Here is a 25,281-nt window from a genome sequence, read left to right on the forward strand (position 1 = left end):
TTTCTTTAATGTCAGTTTTTTCCCAGAGATGGTAATGAAAGCATACAGTATGTGGGAGGAGAGGAGTGGAGATGTATGGAAGGGATGTTTTATTAATGTTGGCTTGGTTTCACTGGGAAGACGTTGCCTGTGAAAGCAGCAAAGGAATCAGGAAAGGCTCTGGGACATGCAAATAAAATCATTTTTATTGCACTTAGTGTGCTAACTCACGCATGATCTCATTCAGACTCTCAAAGCAATCATAAAACTATCTCCATGCAACAATTACTCCATCAGCCAATGCAATCAGCAGGTAGGGCAGCTGGCAACACTTGCCACAGGATCCTCCTGAATTCATTAGCTTGTGGTCGGGATACCTTGACAAGGTTTCCATTCTTGATTTTTAAGGGGATGACCGTAACTAAAGTGAACATGTGACTCATCACAGTTGAGAAATAAAAGAGCCCACTCCGCTCCCCTCCCCCCTTCTACATGCAATACTAATATTCACATGACAACAAACATCTTCAAAATAATAGTCCTATATACTTAAGACTAATCAGAGCGGGCGCCATCCAACTTGCAAAGGTAGCAATTTTCCTTCATTAAAGCCAAATCAGGAGAGAGAACTTCAGGATTCCTTAGGGCTAATTACAAGGTGTTAATAATAACAATATAATGGCAGCAATTTTCTAGCTTTGCCCAAACCTATAATCTGCCCTGAGTGCCTTATAGGATTGTCTCTGAGTTTATATAAAGCCAAGCGTTAGCCCAAAAAAAAAATTCAAGTGATTTAATTTTTACATCATGTCTCTATTCAGTCTGTTCACAGCGATGAGAGTCAGCGCAGAGCGTTTTTGTCAGGGAAGAGGACAAGTAGCAGCATGACAGCTCAGACTAACCCTCTCCCATCTTCCCGGAGCACACGTTGTACACCAGGAACACAGAATACCCAGGTCAGGCACCGCTGGGCTCAAGCCCAGAGGAACCGCAGCCGCGTTTCTTTGGCCCCTCCTGCCCACAGCGGAAGGGAGGGAGGTAACTGATTATAGAAGAGCCGGAGACAAACAACAAACAGACAAACGTACAAATTATTTTCACATCCACCTCCTAATTGCTTGCTAAAAACCCTCTAGGACTCCATGATCAAATGTAACATATTGCTGGAGCGGTGATGAGTCACTTGTCAAAAATTCTCAGCCTCAATAGCACATCAGCAGTGCTGGCACAGTGAGGTATATTCAAAATACAAGAGGGGGAATTGCTGCGCGGCGTCTCCAGGGTGAATGTAGCAAGCTCTCCCCAGGAACAGATCTCGTTGACGTCTGGAGGGATTTCAAGGTCAGGTCAAAATCCTGAAAATCCTGTAGCTTCACATGCACAAAGGTGGGAAGGAGACACAGCTTGATACAAGCACAAAGCAGAAATCTGAATTGAAAATTAATCCTTTGGAACCTGTCCCACTATTGATCTGGCTGCAGTTCTCAGCCTCGTGGTGATCACTTACCTCGACAGTGTAATAACACAGTGTAACGTAATGAGGAGAAAATTTGGTTTAGTCATAAAGTGGAGACATCAGAGACACTATTCTAAAGGTGAAAAATAGTAATAATGTATTTGTCAATTTTTTTCCAGAAAAAAAATATGTTTACCTACAGCATGTCAAATTTTAGCCTGCAGCAAAATGATTTATGAACAAATTCAAAGCTTCTTCACAGTTGACAAGTTAATTCTCACTGGAAAAAAAGAAAAAAGAAGAGTAATTATGACAACACTGAAGAATGTTAACATGGTGCATACTCTAATTGAATAAAATATACCTTACAGGGCTGCAGTGCAAGCCTTTATTCATTTCAAAGCTACTTACGGGCTGAAAAACTTTTTGAAAACTTGGCATTACAAATACTGGAGTCAAATTTCTGTGAGTTGGGAAGCTTATCCACTTCAGACCTTTGAAACTTAACTGTGAAATCTCATACAAACAGTTTTGACTAGAAAATTTCTGGTGCTTCTCAGATGACAAATAATGTTTGGTTTTCAGGTGAAAACTGGAAGAAATGAGAAGAGAAGCAAATCGAGTAGCAATAGTCACCCATCATAGGGGTTTTTTGAGCCACGAAAGTGGGGAGGGAGAGGGCATGAGAAAAACATGTAGAGTGTGTGTGAGTAGGAAATACCTTAACTTTTCCTCTTCCAGGCTCTCCTCAATTTAGGAAAGAGGGAAAAACGCTGTCACAAAGGATCAAGCACAGATCTGCAGTCGAGTCAGATGAGTTCAAGTGGTGGTTCTTTGTCTATCTTAGAAGATAACCCTGAGAGAAACAAACAGCTCTTCACTTCTGTACCATGCCTGCCTCCTCTTTTCAAAAGCCCCACCGGCATTTATTCAAAAGTACTGCGCACTTTGATGTCTAGAGATGAAAAGTGGTTTTTGAGGTAAGAAATTGCAATTTAGTCCTAATCTAGAAGAATCAGTGGCTACTAATGATAAGTAATTTAATTCCATACGAGCAATTTTTGTCTCTTTATGGGTTGTTTTATGACACGCTCATCAGGTCAAATGGTGGTAAGTGAAGAAATGAAGAATATTTCCTGTGGATAAATAGAGTAAAAAATGACCTTTTTTTTCCTTTTCCTTCCCCCCACTTCCTCCCAGTTTACAATCACAAGATTAGTACAGAGCAGGAACCATTTTTCCCTACTTATAGTCAGATGCAATCCCAGTGCTAAGTAAATTGGACACTTCACACCCCTTCACTAAAGTCAATCTATTCTCATTTATCTTATATACTTGTCAAAATCTGTGCCAAGATGCATACACAAACCATTTTCTTGGATTGTTTCAAGCTAATCATATTAACGTATTTGCTTTATTGGCTTTGGGGGGTTTCCAAGTGGAAATGATTGAAGTAGGGTCCAAAACCAGCTTTGTTTCATTGCCAGTTCTGGTGCCTCATTGGACTTCTACTGTCCTTGTCAATGGGCTTGAAATTCCATCCAGTAGCCTTTCAGTGCCAGCTCATCACCAGTTTATTTCTGCAAAATGTCGTGCTTAATAAGTTTACTTAGAATTTTGAATATAAAAGAACAGGAAAGCATGACACCGAGTCTGCAAAAAGTGGTGCTTGTTCACTGCAGTCAGAGGAGCTTGAGGGACTCATGCAGGCTGAAAAACAAGTTATCCACATAAACATGTAGGAAATGCTGCGTGCAGTGAAGTGTGAGATTCAGCACATCTCAGAGGAAGAAAAGATGGTACTAAAGACTGAATAAGTCCATACTGCAAACATCTACTTTATCACCACACTGAAGAAGGGAAATATTAATCTAGACGGGTTGTCCACCAAGGCAAAACTCGCAGCTTTGCCCACGTGCCAAAGCTAAACAGACAGGATAAGCAAAAAAATGTAAAAGTCAGGGTGACAGAGATGTCTATGCTGCTGCTCAAACAATATCCAGCCATTTGAAAATCTTGGCTATTGGGCTTCCTTGGGTTATTCTGAGCCTCCCCAGAATTGGATTTGTTGCAGTTTCTGAAACAGTGGGATCAAGCAGGCCAGACTTACAGAGACCATGCTTTGGAATGGAATACAACATTTTAAAAACCCATTGGCTTATTGATGCAAGTCACGGCTTGTAGCAAACACAGTGTTAATTATGGTGAAGCACTGAGGGTGCAATTCAAAGACAGAGTTAAGGGCACAAATCTCTTGCTGGAGCACTGCTGAGGGTGGAAAAAACAACCAAGACATGAGTACGGAGGCAGGTGTCCATCTGCATAGACCGGAGGCAATGAGTTAATAGTGCTACCAAGCTTTTCTAGACCATTTTTTGCTGCCAGATCTCCAGGTGCCTTGTAGAGGATTTCAGTTATCATTACCCCAGTTTTACAGCTGGCTGTGTCCCTCACAGTGATGCTACCCAGCCTAGATCACCCCCAGACCAGCAGTAGGATCCAGAACATCATTCTGGACCCAACCTAGCACCCAGAGCTGCTTGTACCTCTTTTCCCTGTGGGACTGTTATTTTAATGTATTTTTATTTTGAAAGGACAGTTTGACAGGTACCAGCAACCATGTGCCTCAGAAAGTGCTCATATCCTGGGAAACAGATAAAAACCAAACCGCATATGGATGATTTTTATAGAAAGTTTCAGCCAGCTCCATATCTGTGGTTCTGCATCCCCACACTCTGATTCCCGACATCTTACATGGAGAATGCTTCAGAGAAAGGCTTTTTGAACCGTGTAAGCCACAGGCACATCCACATACGCAAAATAATAACAGTAGTCCTAAAAGGGTGGATTCAGTGACCTGTCCTTCCCTTGTCATTCCCTCCATTTGTGTCTCCCCTCTTTCCATGCATCAATTTCCTATTCTTTTCTCACGGAGGTGACTGAGATTAAAGGTTTACTGTGGCTGATTATTCAGGAAAGTCCCACTTTCTAAATCTGCTTCTAATTAAAAAGGGGCGGGAGGGGAGGAAGGGAAAAAACCCTCCTTACTGTACACACAGGCAGCCTAATCCACCCTGCTGACTTTCATAGGCATGAGCTTCTAGCGTAGTATTAATAAACTATTTTCCAAGATTTATGTTTCTTAACCCTCCTCACCCCAGAGATTTTTTTTGAATGCGAGCTGTAGATGTCACTTCAAGAAAAGATGGGCATCTGACTTTAGCCTGGACATCAGTTTATTTATGAGGGAGGGGGCCAGGAGTTCAACCCTTGTGTTTGTAACAGGGCTAAGCAAACAGCTCCAGCCCAGCTCTAAGCCATTCTAAATAGACGGAGGAGCTGGTAACCCAACTCCCGACCATTGCTGGAGTTCACGTTTAGGTTGTGATTTTAGACCATTGCTGGAGTTCACGTTTAGGTTGTGATTTTACTCCATTCCCAAATGTCACTTTATCCCTGCTTTTCAGGAGCTTATTTTCAAGGATTTATGAAATGTGAGATGACAAACCTGGTGCAATAATGTTGTGGAGATTTTGCCCTTAACTCACCCTAGCAAAGACTCCGCACGAATGGTGTGGAGGTAGCTTCCAAGAACGGTCTTATTTCCCCCAGGAGAAAAAAAATCTGAGTTGTGTGCCATTAAAATGAAAAACTTAAAAGAGGGTGGGAGGGGACTGAGAAGGGCATTCATCAGATCTAGTTAAAACAGAAAAAATGCAAGATTTCTCTTGCCTGGGAAAAAAAGATGCAAAGATGAAATGAACTTACAGGATGGAATAGCTCTGCCAGGATTTGCTATAGGTTGCAGAGCAGACAGCTGCTTCCACACAGTTTGCCTTTATCATAGAGACAAAAAGTTCCCATTACTTCCTTTTTAGTCTATATTATCACTGCTACTATTTGTTACTAATAATACAGAAGACCCAAACTGTGCGTATAGATTCTTTCAGCCACAGGAAGAAATTACACTCATGGCTTTTCTGTGCAGATACTGTGAACTTCTGATCAAGGGTAAGTAAAAGGTATTACTCATCTCTACGTAACTTTATTTTTAAGTGGTGTGGTTTGATGAAGGTTTTAGGAAAGAGGTATCATATGAGAAAAAAGCGGTTTCTCTCTCAAAATTCCCACAGCAGTTTCCCAATACACTGCCCATTTTAATTTCTGCAGCATGACTTCTGTTTCCTGTGTTACCAGTTGACCCAAAGCATGGGCCTCCAGAGAGAACAGAAGAGATCCCTGTATATGTGACTATTAATAGAGGGGACAAATCAAAATCAGACAAAAAGCTGGAAGGAAAATAAATGTATTATTTTTTTCCAAGGTAATATCTTCTCTTGCCAACCCACTTATACAGGCAAACAGCCCAAGCCAAAGGGTAGTCATAGGAGTTGCCAAATCTAATGAAACTGGGGAAATGATGAGGAAAAGCTGATCACAGCCACATTCCCTAGAATGGCTTGGGTCACAAGTTGGCAGGTAATGAAGCACTTTGTGTCCAGGTTTCTTTCTACACCCTCTTTGAATCCATCCCATGGCTTCGGGGAGTACTTTGAAAAGACTGGGAAAGGGGACCACCCTGTCCTTCAGCAGACCCATACATTCCTCAGAATGAACTTGACCCATGAGCCCAAGAACTGTTCAGAAAAGCAAAAATTAAATATTATTTGCTGCAGCAGGTAGAAGAAAAAAAAATAGTATCATCAAATACTGTGTTCTTCCTAGCAAACAGAGAAATAGGAAAGGAGGAGGCAGATGGGGCTTCTGGCCCACTGCATCTCTGCTTCCAGGACACAGCAGGAACGGGAAGCTCACCAAAGGGTTCGTGCAGGTGTGTGATCTTCGAGCAACAGCTCCTCTTCTTTACAGACAGTAACAGCTTGAGACAGATAAGAGCTTTCATGAATGCAAATATCTCAAATCCGGGGAAACAAAATTGCTTTTAAAATCAGTCATAATCACATACCCATGGTCTTTTCTCTTCTTGGCTCTTGCTATGCACGTATCGAATTGTTTTTTCATAGCTCAACAGATTCTTTGTGTCTCAGAGGCATTGTAGTAGCAGTGGACAGTGGGTGGCAGGACATCCATGGCCTGTGCCACCGAAATACCTGCAGGGCAATGAGCATCTACAATCAGGAGAAATCTTTGGTTACTAGAGCTCCAGGCTCAGAACACTGGCTAGGAAAACTTATTAAAATATTATAAAGTGCTGTGAATGATCACTAAAATCAATACATGGGAACACAGAGTGCAAACATTGATTTCTTTCTGATCACATGGCAGAAAAAAGAAAAAGAAAAAAAAAAAAAAGAAATAATTCATCAGTAAGAATGACACCAGCATCTTGTTTTCGTCTGTAGTTTGTACATCTGATGCTTTGCTGGATGCTGTGCTGATGTACAGCAGGCATTCCCTCCTTGCACAGTTGCAGGAAATAAAAAATCTGGCAAAAATTCCTTTGCTATTACTTGATTGTTAACGTAGTAGTAGTATTGTGCAGCCTCTGAGGTCAAGGAGGTGAAGATATCAGCGTAGAGGCATCAAAGTTGGTGGTTGCATTAGACAACATTGGACGTGTTCATATAAAAACAACCGTTGGGATGTTTTCATGCCACGTATGTTTGCATAAGTATCTGTATATATTTATAACCCACCTCTTCTCATAAAGATACAAAGCTGTCTCTCTGGTGATTTACATCGTGTATCTGTAATCTGCTGCAAGGTCAAAGCAGCTGAGCTGAGATCTCTAGAGCTGCTCCAGATTTACACCGGTCTAATAAAGATCAAAATCTGGCCCGGAGTATCACTCTTCCTATTCACAAGATAATTTTTTTGTTTCTGTTATCTTCTGCTTTCTTACATTCCTGAAGAGTTTTACTGCTAACATACTTGGACTACAAGATTTTCTCTAATCGTCTGATCTTGGTCCTTTTTTAAGAAAAGAGAAAGCCGTAGCTGGGTTAAATTACAAAATTGACAGTATTATATGACTAGCAGTATCAGTATCTAAAAACCAATCTGAGTATCAGCCACTGCTGAGCATCTAATTATAATAATCTAATCCAAAAGTTCGTCTTCATTCAAATACTTCACTGTGAAACTAAAACGGTAAATTACTCAGAGGACAGAGGAACCCAGCTCTATCTGCAAACTGCACCTCCAGCAGTAGCATTGAACTATGTATATGAGATGAACTTGGCATTATCTTTCAAGAAATTAATAAAAATACAAACTCTTGATGGACAGTTCTTTATGCATAAAAAAAATACATCATAACTGGGGGATTTAGTTTGTTTGTTTGTTTTTGTGGCATTTTGCTTTTTCTCTGTTGTTAAAGGTGACGCAGAGATCAGCTCGTTGATTCTTCAAGTGGCCAAACACGATTTGGAAACTTTCTGCAGTATTTTTCCTTGAAACCTGAAAGATACCTATCACGTAAACATGGTCCATGAAGGAGAAGAGGAATCAAAAATCAAAGCTTTAGATCTGCCCACCAGTAAACATAACTCTGTCTGTTATAGGTGACATGCCCAAGGCCCACAGGAAATCTGTTTCAGCCACAGGTTCAGATTGCCCAGGCTCTGGGAACTCATTCACTCACCCCTTGTACCATTTAACTCAATCTGAAAAAACACCTATTTGTACTCTAAATCTTATTGGAAGACTATAATGTACTTGACTTTTATACTCCTTGGAAAAGTTTTAAAGAAAAAATTTGACAAATTACCTGCCATACATTATTTGAGAATATTCTGTGCTGTCTCAGCACAGGATGATCCTTTCATTTCACTTTTGCATTCTGCCAGTCTGTACATACAGAAGCTAAAAAAAGTGTGAAAAAGCTAATTGAAAACATAGCCCCTATCAGCACCAGTATCTTAACCATACCTTAACTCATGTCTTTTTCTTCAGAGTGTTTATGCTTCCACACACCTACTGTGAATGCCAACTGGCTTTAGATGCAAAAATTACCGAAGAAAAAGCAATATAAAAGTTGCAAAAGCATTTTTAGAGAGACTTCCCCCCACCTGAATCTTAGTGAAAGATGTAATGTAAACACTGAGGGAGTTTTTTAAATACCTCAGGGTTTAAAAACCTCAGAGATTCAATACAAAAAAAAAGGAGGGGGGAAGGAAGTCAATGAATATAGCTTGATACAGTTCCACAGCCAAAGTGGCTGGATCCTTACAGGCTAGTGTTCTCAGAGACACGATGAAATAAAAATGTTATCTCCCTTTTAGCTGTAATCTCTGATTAGAACGTTTAATCAATTAGCATTGCTGTTGTCAAAACTTGCTCCCAACAAAGGATGAGAAAAGCTGCCGGAGGGGGATCGCAGCAGCTGGCCAAGTCCAAACCGTGCAGCGAGGTGGGAGACTCGTCCCTGCAAGAAACCTCATGTTTTACTAGGATGCAACACCGACTTTTGTGTCGTGAGATGAGAACACTTATCTTGCGTAATTCATCTCAGCATCACCAGCACAATGTCAAATAACCCCCAAAAGAAGAAAAGCTTAATGCCAAGAATCGGAAGTGTCAGATTACACTAAAGAAGGTGCCTTTTTCTTTTCCTCCTTCAGAAAGCGGAGGACTTCTGATCTCTGGAAAGTGGGCTGTTGCCATTTAAAACAAGTGCTACATTTTTAGGGGCCAACTGTGAAAAACTTGCTGCAAGTTTTCCTTGCTCTATGAGTCTCCTGGGGTTCAGTCACTCAGAGCTGCTCGTTACTGCAATTCCAACAAAAATGACAGGAATTCTTTTTTTTTCATTTCACTGAGGTTTATTATCTCTCTCATTAACCTGCCCTTTGTGTTATAGAGTTCTCTGAGGTCTTGGACAAGAACAGGATCTCATTGTGCTAAGTACTGTACAAACATATCATGGCTAAAATAAACAGGCAGGAGATCAGGAGACAAAGAGTAGAAGGAAGAAAATACAATTGTTCGCATTTTGTACATGGCAACCCCAGCCCCAGAGAGGTTACGGGACTTACTTACAGCAAGGGACAATGTCCAGGGCTTAAAAATTCACCCATGTTTCCTGTGGGAGAGTATGCAGCATTAACCACAAAATTACCTTTCCTTTCCACCCACCTACCTCCTCATGAAAGCACGGCCTGTCGTGAAATCCCTCATTGTTTCCTGAAATGCAGCGGGGTTCCTTATTTGTCTCTGGCCCTTCATCAAAACCCTCCTCAGAGACTTTAGCTTTGCGGCTCACGAGCCATCTGTAGAGCTTGCCCATCCTCTGCACTAATACCCTGTCTGGACCATTGATTTATTTGAACCATGGACATAGCTTCGACGTGGTATAATCTTGGTACCTGGCCAGATGGGTATATTAACTATGAATATTTCTTCCTGAGAAATTCAAGTGTGGGTCATAGTAAACAAACGTATTTGAATGGGGATGGTTTATTTGGGGGCAGAGAGGTATGTGGTGGGTTTTCAGAAGACCTTTATATAGGGCTCCTCTAGCAGGTAGCTATAGAAAGGGATTTGTCATTTGGGGACAAGGGAGAAAGTATCTTCTTGCCTTAAAACTGCCAAGTAGCAATCGGTACACTGTAACCCCCAGAGCAAAGGAAAGACAAACCCAGGAATTGTTCTCATGTCAGAGCTGCAGAGCAACAAGATTTAATGTGTTGGGTTTTTTAATGAGTTGCAGAAAGAAATGGACAGTGAGGTGATGAAATTTCCTGAAGTGCTGACAGCCTAAGACATTCTTACTTAGTTATGGGAAATGCTGGAATATGCATGTTAATTGGTATGACTGTTTAGGGTTGTATTCAAGCGTGCAGCGCTCTTGGAAAGAACTCTATTGGTTTCATGTGCACCTTTTTGATGTGGTGTTCATTCCTGAGCCACGACTCCGTCTTTTAAGGATTGGAAAAGACAAACAACCACGGCAAATGTGGCAAGAGCAATGATAGAGAGGCCCAGGCTGGATTAAGAGGGGGTCTAGAAGGAGCTCTTACACTTGTGGGGGGTCCTAGGAAAAACAGGAGCAGAGCAAGAGCCACCAGGAGCAAAAGCACTGTGCTCTGAACCCCTCACCAGAAGAAGATGACAGCTGTCGTGCTCCTCTTTGCATACAGCATCCAATTTCATGCTTAATATTACAGCCTAAAAGCTATAGACAGAGACCCACATTATTTCCTGCCACCATATCACTCAACTCAGAAATTCTTACATGCTACAAAAAATTAATTAAAGACAACAATATATATCTATCAGTAAGACAGGATGAAATACCAGCTATTGCAGTGTCATGGCACAGCAGAGACGGCCAGAGCTCCGGCTTGGGTGGGAGAAGCAGGACGAGCTTAGAGAGATGATTAAATGGCAGATCAACTACACGGCAGAATTCTCCAAACATACTTGAAAAGCGACGGCCCTGCAATATTAACCAGACCAGGACAGATGAATACAGACTGCAGAGAGCACAGGGGGGTCATTCGGCTGCTCAAAACACTTCACAACAACAGTTTGTGAAATGAATGGCTGGTTCCTGAAAAAGAATTTGGTAAGTCTAAAACCATATCCAAAAGGCTATGAGAAATGGGGAATCTGACAGCAGGAAAACGCACCATGGTTGGCTTGGCTACTACTTATTTACTGTTTCATTTGTCAGGATTTGTTTGTTTGCTTTAAGGGTCTTTTATTAATTTACAGTCCTTTAATTTCGGCTTGTAAATGTCCAAACAGACAAAGCGACTCTTTGAATTGAAGATATTTTGGTATAAATTATGCAAATTGAAAGTCAGGATCCCCCAGATGAGCTGATAATGCTGGAAGAAGCTTCTTCAGAATTAGGAACCCAGAGCAGTTGTCAGGAGTGACTCACACTCTGAGTTTTGCAGATCCCTGTGAGAGAGACAACAAACTCCTCCTGAAAATCCAGCAGGGCCCCATCCTCATTTTATTCCAGAATATAATCTGTGTAAATCTGAATTTACTGACACGTAACAAGGTTTGAATGACTAAAGAAATAAACTAAATTAAAGCACTTCTGTTGTCAGAGCTGACAATGGATTAATAAAAGAGCCATATTCAAACCTCAGTCCCACGCTTTACTCATTCCTCTAATAACCAAGAGACTGTTGTGTTAGAAAAGGGTGTAATAAGGACATGTTGTCCTAGACGTTGGGTTTCCTAACATTTTGTTAACTGGACACATTTTTGTGGGTTAATAACCTTGCTTGTTTTGTGATGCTTACATTCAATTGCAAAAGCAGCTGAGAGGAGAAAAAAAAGTGCAAAAAAAGATGAGAATAAAAGCCAAGAAAACTGTCTGTGGAAGTGTAGGTGTTTGGACATGATAGCCTTTTGGCAACTTCAGATGTTGTGTTGCTTTTCGGTTTTTTTCTAGGTGTTTAAAGAAAAGCAATTACCTCTGTGATGACGCTTAATATGCCAAGATTCAGCCTTGAGCAATTTTTTATGGCTACGTTATAAACTCCAGGAGCTCCAGAGTACACTGGATCCACTGAAAGATGTTCCAGTGTAGCAGTTCTGACAGGAAAACTGTGGCTACACTGGCATCTGAAAATCCTTGAAAAAAAGACAAATAAGCAAGAAAAAACCCAGTGGTTTAAGGGGGTGGAAATGTTGCATCATTGGCTAGAGAGGTATAATAAATGGGCTGAGATTCTTTGCCTTTTTGAAGCTTATCTGTGAATTTTAAAGCAGATTTTACCCCCTTTGCATTAGTTTCTTTGAACAGCAAGCACGACCTTCACCAAGGGGATGGAAGGAGCAGGAGCGGGGGTTGCTGATAGGGTCAGAAAGGGTGGGTTGACTTTTGCAGCCCCTGGGCAACATCTCTGTACACAGCAGTGGTTTATTCCTGGTCCTGTGCTCGGGCTGGGATAAGGGTTTTTACAACCAGTTCCCAAAGCTGCAATGTGGACACCTGATACCTCCTGGAGAAGACACCACCACAGAGCTGGAGTCTAACTTCATTCTGGTTAAGAGGCCATTGGAAAAAATACAAATGGCTTTTGCCTCCGTAACTCCAGAGGTGTCCGGGACGGGTTTCGTTATCAGCACAAGCTGCTGGACATGGGTGGGTTCCTGGTGTAAATGAGCCAAAACTCAGAATTAACAGTATAAGACCGTGAGACAGTTTCCTTTAGAACAAACATATGGTATCAGGAGGATTTTTATATGCATGAATTAATTAACAGGAATAATAATTCACAATGGTATGTAGAAAAGCAAATAAATGTGCCAGAGCCTGAAGTATAGGAGATATTGGGGGTTTTTCCTGTATTCTGACACCACCTCCTGGGTTGTAAACCAGGTGTAAATGTAAAACCATTGTGCAAAATCAGGGTTAGAACAGGAATTCCTTCATCCCTTCAGTCATGACTGTGACTTTCCCATGTATGTTCCCTGCATATCTTGATCAATATTTTCTCTGGTATTTCAGTAACTGTAAACTGTCATTCTAAGAACCCACAAGTTACAACATAAAATAATGTTTTCAGATATGCTTATGCTGTTTATTTTAAGGATATGTCTAAATGTATCCTTCTAATTGCTTCATGGAAAAACAAGTTTACTTTATGGTTTGAGGGTGTAAGGCTGAGTATCATATTACTCCTGTATTTGTATAAGAGTGACTATTCAAATGTTTGTGATAAGCTACTGAGCCTGATGAGCTACAATTAGATGTTTCCAGAAGCTTTTTTGCCTTGTCAGTCAGCAGAAGGTGCTACAGATTTTGTACTGAGCTAACTGGAAATTCATAACATGAAATAGTTGTTAAAATAACGCCCCTTTTCGCAGTATGAAACTATTCACCGTTTGTGTTTTGTTGGGGGATTTTTCCAAAACTTTTGGGATGTTTTAGTATCACTTTTCAAGAAAAATATGTTTAGAAATGTGTTGCAAAGTCATATTTGATACTTTTAAAAAGTTTATAAGCACAGTGCTTGTTAAATTGTGTGTTTGAATACACTTCTATAATTAAAGTAATGAAAAAATCTTTATTTTTTAAGGAGAACAGACTCATTGAAGTCAATAGGCATATGGATGCTGACTGGTTTTGTTGTTAAAAGGAATGCAAAATCCAAAATGAAAACTTCGTTTCAGCACTTCCAGAATTTGAAGCAGCAGCATTACAAACCAGCCTGTTCATCAAGGTGCTCTCCCAGCAGCGCAAATGAAGATGCTTATTCAACCTTGCAAACAAAATCCAGGAAGATCCTTTTGGCATTTGGTATAAAGCCATTATGCAGGTGATTAACCCATTAATTTTCAAATGTGTACGTTGTCAAACATGACAAAACAAACGAGAGGAGGATGAAAGCAAAGTTGCCAATTACGACGTTGTAAGAAGGAGTCAGCCCGGATTTAAGTGACAGACCTTTCTTTTCCCTTTAGGTTAATATTGCTTAAATTGCAGCGAGCAATTTGCCACATATGATGCAAGGTAAATACCACTCATGCAAACTCCATGGAGAATTCTGCTGGCGCAAAGCACTTACAAGTGGCAAGACTGAATCAACCAATTTCAATTGAAATGTGTATTTGCCTGGATATTGCATTTCCTTTGACTTAAAACATAAATTGCCACTAACTCACACAGATCTAGCTTTGGATGTGGGAAATGTGATTCAAAAGTCATTCAATCAAATGGAAGTCAGGGCTCCACAGCTTAGTTTCTGTTTCAACCACTGATTTATAAAACTAAAGTTAGACAGTAATGTTTTTATGTTCTCGACTTTGTGTTAACCAGCTTTTAATTTAAGTCTGCATCACTTTAGGAATGGTTTGAGATAGCAGTAGAAGAGGTTCTCTTCCATGTAGTTACTATAAATACATGTATTAATATGGAGAGAGGTGTACACACACATACTTAAGAAAATGTTTGGGATTAGATCTCAAGGGTTTGCATGCTATTGTTGGCTGAAGATATCATTTGGAGAATATAAAGAGAACTTGTCTGGAGGTAACCAGAGAAACTCTGGCAATATCCATCTTTTAACCCATCAGCTTTCTTGAACATAGACAGCAAAGCAAACACTTTCAGAGAGTGGCAAGTGATTTTTCAAGCCATCACTCCAGAGGCACCAAACACACACTGCTCTGAATACCTGGCGTAAATTTTAGGGCTGAAAATAGCAGTGATCATCTTCTGGTGTTCCCCTTTAAACACTGTTGTGGTTTTCAAGTCTAATTGGCGACCAGCGTTTTTCAGATCCCCGTTTTGCTGGTCCAGAAACTTCAGTGGAACAGCAACAACCTACAAACATTTTCTCCAACACTATTACTAACACCTGCACTCAAGAAAACAGGATTTCACTCATCACTCTTTTTTTCCTTTTCTGATTTTTTTATTGTACCAAGCCATTCACTTTACTTGGATTGTGGAAGTGAAAAAGTTACTGTCATTTGCATTTATACTTTTTTCACTCCTGGCACCACAGATTTTGGGAGGTGGTGGTGAGAATTTTAATTATATAAGATAATTCTTTTAATTTGAAAACTTAATATCCCCCTGTTTATACTTTCTTGCATTCCTGATTTCAAAAAAGAAAGATGCTGTTTGTTTGTTTTACAAAATCCATATTTGGCCTGAACAAGCCCACAGAAGAGCCAATTAATAAAATTACTCAGTGTTTATGCTTCTCCCTAAAGACTGCACAGAGCTAGCAGGAGAAGACACACATGGAGGAGTGTCTGTCTCTCTCACATCCAACATTGGATGATCTCATGTTTCTTCTGCTTATTTGTATTGTCGGAAACTATACCTAAAGAAATTTAAAAGAATAAAAGGGGTGGGGGAGCAGGGAAAGAAGAGTGGATTTGCCTTTCTGACTGAGACACATAGTCCGTGGTGGTTAGAGAATTCTGCTCTTCCCTCATCTCTATAGGTTCTGCGCTAATTTGTGCTTGTGCCTCCAAGAGAGGACAACCTACAGAAGAGCCAGCCTATAGCCTAGTAGGACTGAAGAGAAACTGTTGGAGGGATAAGAAGTGGAATTGGGTCTGGAGATTTGGGAGCAGCCTTTCTGCTCCTCATATTGTGAAGCCAACCCTTCAGTGGAAGTTAAAGCAACCCAATATGAGCTGTGAAACCAGGCTGCAACAAGGGCAGGAGATAAACAGGGCAGATGTTTCTCTTTGGAGCAGCAGGGAAGGCAGAGAAGAGGCAAGATGGGAGCGCACAACCTCTCTTTTCACACCTGGGCAGCGCTCCAACACCTGCTGAATCAAGCCCAGGGCTGGAGGCAGTGTTTAAATCCAGTGTGGGGGCAACAGAGGTGAGTGGGGAGACAGTCTGCTCCCTGGCCATGGGCTGCTTGGAAGAGATCCTGAGCACGAGGGAGAGGGGAGAAACTGCCCTTATTCCAGGTGTGGCTGCTGCTCCTCATGCCAGCCCATTCCTCCTTGTCCCTTGCCCGTCTTGCGGGCAGGTAGCCAGGCTGAGGAAAGCCAGCTCCAAATCCACGGCACACTTCTGCCAACAGGACCGTGCTGCAGTCAAGGGCAATCAGAGCAGAACAGGCACCAGTCACAGACCATTCCAAACAACTCCTGGGGCTGCCAACAGTGATCTGAAGGAGCGGGCAGCAGACATTGCTTTATACGAGCTTTGTTCCATGTGGACATTTACCACCTTATTCTAATCTCCTTTTTCTTCCCATGCCAAGACCAATGCAAAACCAAAAATGAGCCCTTTGATTTCTTTAGGACGCTTTGGCCCCCATAGCACAAGCTGTGCCTGCAGTGATATTCTGCGCTTGAATCCAAGCACCAGTGGGAATGGTGAAGGTAAATTGAGGACACCTATGCCCTGTGATCTGCTCTGTGCTGTTTGTAGCCTGCAGAAGCTGCTTTTCTTGGCATCCACCACCTTGAAAGAGAACACTTTGCATTTTGCTGCAAACTGGTCCACAGCATGAAAATACACACACACAGACCCCCTCCCCAACCTAATTTTACATGCCAGCCTGTTTGCTAGTAAAGAAAAGCAAAGGGATAATCACTAACAGTAATGTTACACCTGCAATAAAAAGTAGCTATGGAGAAAAGTTTCCAGTGTTTCCCAGAAGGCATCAGCAACTTTCATATTTATTGAGTGTAATCTGCCTTTTGCATTATTCTCTTTGAATTCTACCACACCAATAATACCTCTAATCGTACCATTAGCAATTACCTCCTAGGTTTCCTGCCAGTTTATCCCTTACTACTAACTGGTTCATGGCAAGGCATTTTCCCTCTTTTTCCATAATCAAGGATATACTTAATATGAACTCTTTGAAACATGACCAAAGAAATAAAAATCTTGCTGAATAAACTAAGAATTTATACTTGTGATAGATGTATTTACATATAGAAGAAAATATGTAATTTAAAGCACAAATGAAAGTGCAGAGGAGACAAGGTGTTCTTTGTCTTTCCGTTGTTTTCTACAGTAGCACAGAGATGTGTTGCAAATTTAGCTGGTACTGTTTATGCTCCAGTAGGTCTAGTGGGAATTTTGGATTATGCAAAACCTTTGTTAACACATTAGACCTGGGGCTGATTTGGGCAGTTGCCTTGAAGTGGATTTAGGTCATGACAAGGTTGGTTTTGTTGGACCTACACTGATAACTATGGACAAGCAGAGCCAATACTAGCACTGCAGACCAAGGATGACTAAACTATTGATTGCTGTTAGCTCAAGATTTATCCCTCTGCAACGTCGAAAACTGTTAACATAATTTTAAGATCATTTTCTTGGCATATGTGGATCTGGCCCACTCCGTCTCCTCCTCCCCCTGGGCAGTGAGTGACTCTGAACCCAAACTGCTACAGACCCAAGTGTTGCCCGTGTTGTTATCTGTTGTGAGCCAAATGAAAATTCATTACTCAGATACTCCTGCATGCTGGAGCTCTGGTTGCTGTCTAAGTCTCAGCGTTGCGACTGAGAGCCATCTGGACTAAATCAAATGAAATAAAACCTCTATTAACTGAACCTTAAATATCCAGAGCTTGCCATTGTCATGGTCAAACACTCTGATGCTGCAGAAATATCTTTGCTTGGTACAAATCTTTGTTTACCATGTTTCTTCACCATTGTCACTGCTGCTCAGGACACCGACACTGAGCTGGTTGCCCGCGTCCTGAAATATTCGGAACCACATTGTTACATAGCGCAGTTGTGGAATCTGTGCAGTGCCAAGATACTGACAGGATCAAGGTCCAGCTACAAACCAAATCCTTAAATACCAAAAGCATCTCTAAGCATAGCAGTCTTGATAGCACCACTTTGGGAGGGAAAAAAATGAAAACAAACAACAACAAAAGTGTTGAAACGACAGTTTGATTTGACTGCACTGGAACTGAGATTTTTGCAGCTGAGGAACTGTGAGGAGTTACTATCCAAGGAACTCTCCAGTGGAACAAATTGGGATTGTGCAGCCACAAGAAAATGCAGACTCTCAAAAAAAAAAGCACACAAAACCTGAGTCAGTGTGTTACATGAAGTAAAACCCCATATAACAGAATACAGTTTCCGGATGGCAAACCCTCTCTGAAAGTGTTCTTTCCCCAGCATCTCTGCAAGCTGCCACCTCAAGTTTTTTCCTTTACCTTGGAGACTATAAATGAAAATGTGTTAAATGTATTTTGCAAGTGCACAGACAAAGTGTTTACATTGGAAAGAGTTCTTTTCCAGAGGGAAACTATGGGGGAAAAAGACTGTAGGATGTTTCTAATGACCTTACGCGAGCAACAATGCATGTATGGAAAGAGGGAAAGCTACACTAACAGGAATTGAAGGGCTGTAAATGAGATGGGTTAACGGTTCTTCTCATTTCTGATTTCTGAGAAGTTGTGCAAAATAAAGCTGAAAAATATTTTTGCATGGATTTCAGTTCATAATTTGCTAAATGAATATCCTTCCAACATCTGGTATATTCTAAAGTATGTTTTTCTTCCCTTATTACAACTTTCTGTGCAAATATGTATATATACACGAATAAAAACTGTTACTCTTCTTAGAAAAGACTTGGAGCCGATGCAATCTACAGAGGAATTAGGAGCATCCTAATAAATTTCCCATCCCTGCGTAACATTGCTGGGGCTTTGATGGCATTCTCTGCAGAGCTAATATCATCTCCAAATGCAGTCAGAGCATTGCAAACCCTGGGAAAAGGAAAGGAAAGGAAAGGAAAGGAAAGGAAAGGAAAGGAAAGGAAAGGAAAGGAAAGGAAAGGAAAGGAAAGGAAAGGAAAGGAAAGGAAAGGAAAGGAAAGGAAAGGAAAGGAAAGGAAAGGAAAGGAAAGGAAAGGAAAGGAAAGGAAAGGAAAGGAAAGGAAAGGAAAGGAAAGGAAAGGAAAGGAAAGGAAAGGAAAGGAAAGGAAAGGAAAGGAAAGGAAAGGAAAGGAAGGAAAGGAAAGGAAAGGAAAGGAAAGGAAAGGAAAGGAAAGGAAAGGAAAGGAAAGGAAAGGAAAGGAAAGGAAAGGAAAGGAAAGGAAAGGAAAGGAAAGGAAAGGAAAGGAAAGGAAAGGGGAAAAAATCCCTGTAACCTTGGAGGACTGGCTGGAATCCGGAGTGGAATGTGCTCTCTCGGGCGCTGGCTGCCCACCCTGCTCCCACCCTGGGTGAGAAAGCGCCGGGGACGAGCTGGACCGGGCTGGGTGTCGAAGCACGTTTTGGGCTACGGATTTCGGCTCTCTCCAGATTCCCGAGGGGAAGGAACCCCGTGGGTTTGGCAGCAGCCGGAGGGGAGCTCAGCGCCAGCACGGCCGGCCAAGGGCGATGGGAAAGACACGAGTGGGGAGCGGCGTGTTGGGGCTGCGGCCCCCGGGTGGGGCTGAGCTGAACCCGCTGCTCCCTGAGCCACAGGGCAGAGTCCCTTAGAGAGCATCACTCGTCTCGGTCACCGGGCAGAGCTAAATCTAGCCCCAAAACAGCTTTATCAGATTGCTTTGGATCAGCTCCCCCCCCCGCTTCATTCTACCAAGTAAAAATCTAAAATATGCTTAATCACATTTCAGTATTTTTTCTGGGAAAAAAAAATAGTAATAAAAAAGTAACAATCGATGAAAAATTAAGTTTTCTCTAAAGAAATGGTGTTTGAGAAGTGAAGGAGTCAGCCAGATGATCTCACAGAGTCGGGCGCTCTCACAAGCAATTTGTACCAAATCTACGTCTGTGACTCGAAAGCAGTTCATTGAACGGTTTATTGTATCAGCCTGGATAATCAAAAAGAGATGGGCAGCTGCAAATGGCACGATCGCAAAGCTGCGATCATTCAGGGGGCTCCGGATAGATTTGGAAAATAAAGACGGGAAGCTAAGTGGAGAAAAAACAAACTGATAATAGATAATTTTAATTCGATAATTGCATTGAGCATGGGACACATCTCTACACTGTGGATATACTGCATATATAATAGGATTTTTATAGGACCTCCGTTTGAGCACAGGAGAATTCCGTGTATTTCCCATCTATATTTCCTATATTCATAGAGGGAAGTAGGCAAAACATCGAAAACGAATATGCATTAAAACTCACAAATAAAATGCGCACATAAAAATAAATTCAGCTGCTTGTTTATATGGGAGATGGGTGTGCATGGACAGGCTTTGGGAATATTTGGGTGCTTGAATCTAAGCCAGTGGGGGGGACCTTTTAGTTTATAATTCTCCACACATTATTTTCCGTGCTGGGATGAAGCATTCTGATATTTTCATAACCCAGACAAGCAGGAAGGTGTGTGCGATAATTAAAAATTCACTGCAGCAAGTTCGATGGAAACCGTTTGCGGACAGAAAGACAGAGGGGAAAAAAAAGACAGACAGACAGACAGACAGACAGACAGAAAGAAAGAAAGAAAGAAAGAAAGAGAGAGAGAAAGAAAGAAAGAAGTTTAGAGGTCATAGGAAAGGAGATCTGCGAAGTCTCGGGGATTTGTGCCGCCTGCTCTGGGGGCGCAGCGGACAGGGGACGCGTCCCTGCTCTTGCCTGGGGTCAAACCCCAAAATATTTTGCCCCCCTTATTTTTTCAATGGTGGATTTGGGATGTCCCGCTGTGGCGGCTCCGAGGGGCAAAGCACCAGCAGGTGCCCAGGGTTTCTCTCCTCGGGGCCCAATCCTGCGCTGCTAGGAAGCAGCGCCGGCTGCGCTAACTTGGATGGGAACATGGTCCGGCCCCGATCTCCAGGACAGAACCGGATCCTCTGGGGACCTGGGTAGCCTGAGGGATCCCCAGTCACTGCACACGGCAACAGGCACCCCCGGAGTCCTGCTCTTCATCGCCTCCGAAAACCAAGTTTCCATCCGATCCTCTTGATTGCGAGCTGTCTGCATGTAAATATAACCTCTCTAACAGCGCTTTCCTCCCCCGAAGCTTTCCCATGTGTTTATTTTAAAAGTTATTACCTCGGAAAAAAAAATCGTTTTCAGTCCTTAAGGGCAAAACTGTTAACTGCTTTGAGCAGGGAGACATCTGATCTCTCACAACTATCCCCTGCCTCTTGCCAAACAGAATAAATATCTGATCGTAGGTGAAATACCTGCGTAGAGAGAGGAAGAGAACAATCCTCGCCGGGTGGGAAAGGAGACGCTCGTATTATGTAATAATTGCTGTTCATTGTACACTCACTGACTTAACGAGTGGATGACACCGGTGCGATAAGTAGGAGCCATCGTCGGGTGACACAGAGGACACTTAGAACGCGTGATTGCACTTACTGCTCATTTCCCGCACCAAACATAATGTAACTTTGCTTAATGGCATCCACCTCCCCTTCGCATCGGGAACCGGGGTGCTCGTCCCGCCGTGCCGGGCAGGCAGAGCCCCCCCAGCCCCGGAACGGAGGGACGTGTGCCCCCGGGGGTGACCGGAGGATGCTCAGGGGAAGGGGTACCCCGCAAACCGCCCGGGAGCGGGTCCGCAGCCAACAGCCATCAGCCAAAACGGCTTCGGAAACAGAGTCCAAAACACTCGAGAGAAGGATCTAGATGAAAGTGTCGATAACCAGACTTGATCGCTCGGATGCTCTGATGTTCAGCTAGTTTTAATTCCTTTCTAGCGTCTGGAGATAAATGCATAATATACGTTATTAAAACGCCTTTCTTTTGGCTCCAGGTCTCATCTGGAGCAGGGCGATGAGACAAAAATCTCCCAACATCTGACACATAAAATATTACTTCGGCGTACACCTCATTTCGGGGTAAAACTTAGACTTGATGCACGCTCTGAAATCTGTTTTCCTGCCTTTCTTTCTAGTCAAATTGGAAGCCTTATCATCCTTTCTTAAAAGACTTCCACACGCCAGCCTCACAGTGGCTCGTTAAAAAATCTCTTCTCTTTAGAAAACTGCTTATTAACCAAATCGACCGTAGAAGGAGGGGGAAATACTTGTGGTGTTGTCCCTCCCGGAGAATAAACTCGCTGCCCACTGTCAGTGGGCGTTTTGTCCCCTCGAGTACTCTGTAAAGGACACGGGCTTGTTCTTTGCGGGGTCTGGGAATATAGAGCATCATTCATGCAGGGAACCGAATGGGTTCCCTCCTGATTAACACCCAAGGGGTGGGGGGCAGACGGACCTGGAGAAATCAAACAGCCCACCCCCAAGTCACCAGCGCCAGCTATCACAGAATTATGCTGTGGCGTGCGGTAGCGGCGATGCTGCCCACGGCCCGACGGCTACGGCAGCGAGGATGCTGCGGCAGTGCCTGCCCGTCGCCTCCCTCCGCCCCGGGCTGGGAAAGGCGAGGCGGAGGTGGGCCGGGGGGCAGCCTGGAGCTCGGGGCGGGGGGGGGGGGGTTGGAAAGGGGAGGTGGAGCTGGCCGGGACGGGCAGTCGCTGCTGCTGCTGGAGCCGGTCAAACTGCACAGCCACTTCCCCCAGGAGCTTCCCTTTCATCTCCCCGCTCCTGGCGCCTGCAAAACAGCCTCAGTTTGTCTGCAACGTCTCTCCTCCCCCTGCGCTCCCTCCCTCCCCGTCCCACTCCAGCTGAGAGCCCCAGGACCGGGGCGCTCAGAGCCCGCCCCGGCTCACGGGGGGTGATGCTGCCGGAGGCGGGGGAGCGCTTGGGGGGGCACCAGAAGGGAGTTAGGGGCTTTCTGGGCATCCTTGTCATGCGGTTGTACTCCGTGCGGCGGCTTCTGACGGCGGCTCGGAGTTGGGGGCACACGGGCGTGGGTCTGGGAAACAGCCCCAGGGTCGGGCCGTCCCGAAATCCGGGCGGCTCCCGCTGAGCCCCGACCGCCGAGCGCCTGGGACCGCCCTTCCCAGGAGCGGGGTGACACGGGGGACACGAGGGGGGGAGCCCGACGCAGGGGAAAGCAACCGGACTCACGACGGTTCCCCGGACCGGGAGAATTCCCTGGTGCTTTGAGGCTGGGCGGCCGCTCTGAGATCCCTGGGTAGGGGGGAAAGCCTTAATTCCTCACGATGAGCTAACACTGAAGAGGGCAAACACTGTGAGTAAACAACCCTGTCAGGCTTTGCTATCCCAGGTGCCCATGTGGCACTCAGGAGCCAGGTAAACTAAGCTGGATGAGCCATCTTCGGCTCTGTGCTTTGCAATGCTGAGAGAAGCATGTCCCTTAGTTCCCCTCCTTCCTCCAGCCTCCCAAAGGATGACAGCACAGAGAAGCCTCCCCAGGCCCACGGGGATGGTATTCGAGCCTGTGCACCCAGGCCACAGCCAGGCAGCTGTGGAGAGAAGCTGCACCCAAGGGACGTGATCGGTGTCACTGTGACCTGCCCTCCTGCAAGCTCTCCTTCCCTAGGCGCCTTTCCAGCGGCCATTGACTTTGGGAGTGCAGTATAATTATCTGTAGCATTTTCAGTAACCCCACAATGGCTTTCCATGGGCAGTGCATTGTTCTTGACACACATACATTGTTCCTGCATGTCCATCAATTCTCATTTACTTGTCATGGTGCAGGAAGCATGGAGAAGGGAAAGGAAGGGGAAAGGGGGGAGAAGAAGGATAAATTCAGCCCCACTGCAGCAGGAGAGTTTGCAAGGCTGTGGCTGGCTGATGGCAGTCCTGCATCTCTCTGCAAGTATCTTCCATCAAAATGATTACCTCTCTGGGAAAGTGACAAATTGAGGATAGCAAGAGCAGCTGGAGAGGCATCAGTTTGTGGGACGAACTATTGTTTTCAGCCCTGGAGAAAAGCCCGAACCAGGGCTCTGCTGCCTAAAATGTTGCAGGCTGCTTCAGCCAGGTTAGTTGGGCTGGAGCAGTGAAAGGCATCCCCTGTCTTCGTAGATCTTGCCTGGCTTTAATCATTAACCCATCAAGGTCTGCCGTAACACTGCTAGCAATAAATAATGAGTGTGCAACCCTTACTATTAGCCCCACTGATGAGTGGGTTTTGTAACACGGCTTCTGGTACATGTCCTCCCACATGCCTTCCCACAGTGCAATCACATGTCCCTGTCCCAATTTGTGATCTGTGGCACCAGGTGAGATGCTATCAGGGCTGGGGTTGTTCAGGTAGTTGTCGGCTGACCAAGGGGGTTGGATGACCAGGGCTCTAAGGTGTTGGAGGGACCTCTGGGCCCAGCACAGCACACTCAATACAGTCCCATCCTTGAGGCACTCTCTGGCCTGGTCTGGGCAGAGGAGCACAGCCCAAAGAAAATCCACACTGAACCAGTTCCTCTCCCAGAATCAGCTCCCGAATTGCCCTCTAGGAAAAGGTATAACCACCTAGGCTGTGGAGGGATTGGGAAGTCATGATTTGTGTTAGCAGGACTGGGGACTTCCAAGACTGCTACATGGAAAGTAAGAGAGTCCAAATCAAGCACAAGAAGAGGTAGTGAAATCCTGCACATTTTGTGGAAGGAGTTTAACCAAAACCACACAGGGAGCAGGGTCCTGGAGCCCCCCAAGACAGAGCCTGCAGCTCCGGCCAAGATGCCACTGAAGTCAGTGCGTGTGGCGAGGAGCTGCACCACACAGCCCCAGCCCTGGGCAGAGGTACTGCCTCCTTCCCAGAGTATTCTGGGTTTTTTAGAGCCTCGGTTATAAACAACAACAAAATGACTCCCAAACTCTGTGTTTCCTGGATGTTTAAAAAAAAGAGTGAAAGTTGTGGGCAAGCATGAAATAACACCCGGTATAAGATTAAAATAATTATGAAAAGAACAATATCTATTTGCTTTTATCCGCACAGTAATTATAAATGCTTTTTAAAGGATAGTCTTTATTCATACCACTGGTAGGAAGTCAAAAAGTGAGAGAATCGCTTTCATAGTACCGGTTTGATATGCCTCTTAATTAAGGGCTGAGCGTCCCTAATTTATTAAAGCTCATCTGTTCATCACGTGTGTAATTGACGCTGGAAAAAAATAATAATAATTACAGATCTAACCTTTGCAGAGTGGTTTTGCCCGACTTGGGTCGCGCTGCCGAGGAAACGCAAACAAACCCCCTTTTCGAATGAAAAATAAGCGGCGGGGAACAGATACCCGCGTTTCCTCGCCGGGCCGTTTCGCTAAGGGAGGGTCCAGCATCCCGCACCTTGCAACCCTGTGGAAAAGCGCCTCGTTTCTCGGAGACCCAGCCGGGGATCAAGCAGATCCCGGTCCAGGAGGGCTGGCGGGGCGGGGGCGCGCCGGTACCCGACGGAGCGGCGGAGGCGCGGCTGGGGGAGCCGGGGGTGCCGGGAGGAGCCGAGCCGGCGGCAAGAGAGGAGGCAGAGCCGCGATCTTCTAAAGTTTCCTCTTCGCCTAATCATCAGCCTTAATTATCCCGGCGGCTTTTTTTTTTTTTTCTTGCTTTGGTATGATTATAGCCCTGGACGGCTCCTTAATAGCACAGCTCCGCTGGCTGCCCGTGTCATTAACTCCTAATTCATTTCGGAGGGGACGGGGG

At 44.0% G+C, this 25,281-nt stretch overlaps 1 long non-coding RNA gene across 2 annotated transcripts; it reads right to left on the reverse strand.

Moving 5' to 3' along the window:
• LOC110359436 (uncharacterized) lies at positions 1–25,273 on the reverse strand. Of its 2 annotated transcripts, none has more exons than XR_010466096.1 (5): positions 24,779–25,273; positions 6,402–6,546; positions 2,157–2,291; positions 1,847–2,027; positions 1–1,715 (listed from the first exon to the last, which is right to left on the reverse strand). It is a non-coding gene; the product is annotated as an uncharacterized LOC110359436 (long non-coding RNA). The 2 variants fall into 2 exon arrangements; XR_010466097.1 differs by lacking the exon at positions 24,779–25,273 and adding an exon at positions 9,537–9,662.
• Positions 25,274–25,281: the final 8 nt, after the last annotated feature.

The sequence above is a fragment of the Columba livia genome, chromosome 14 (assembly GCF_036013475.1).
Source record: "Columba livia isolate bColLiv1 breed racing homer chromosome 14, bColLiv1.pat.W.v2, whole genome shotgun sequence".
NCBI lineage: Eukaryota > Metazoa > Chordata > Aves > Columbiformes > Columbidae > Columba > Columba livia.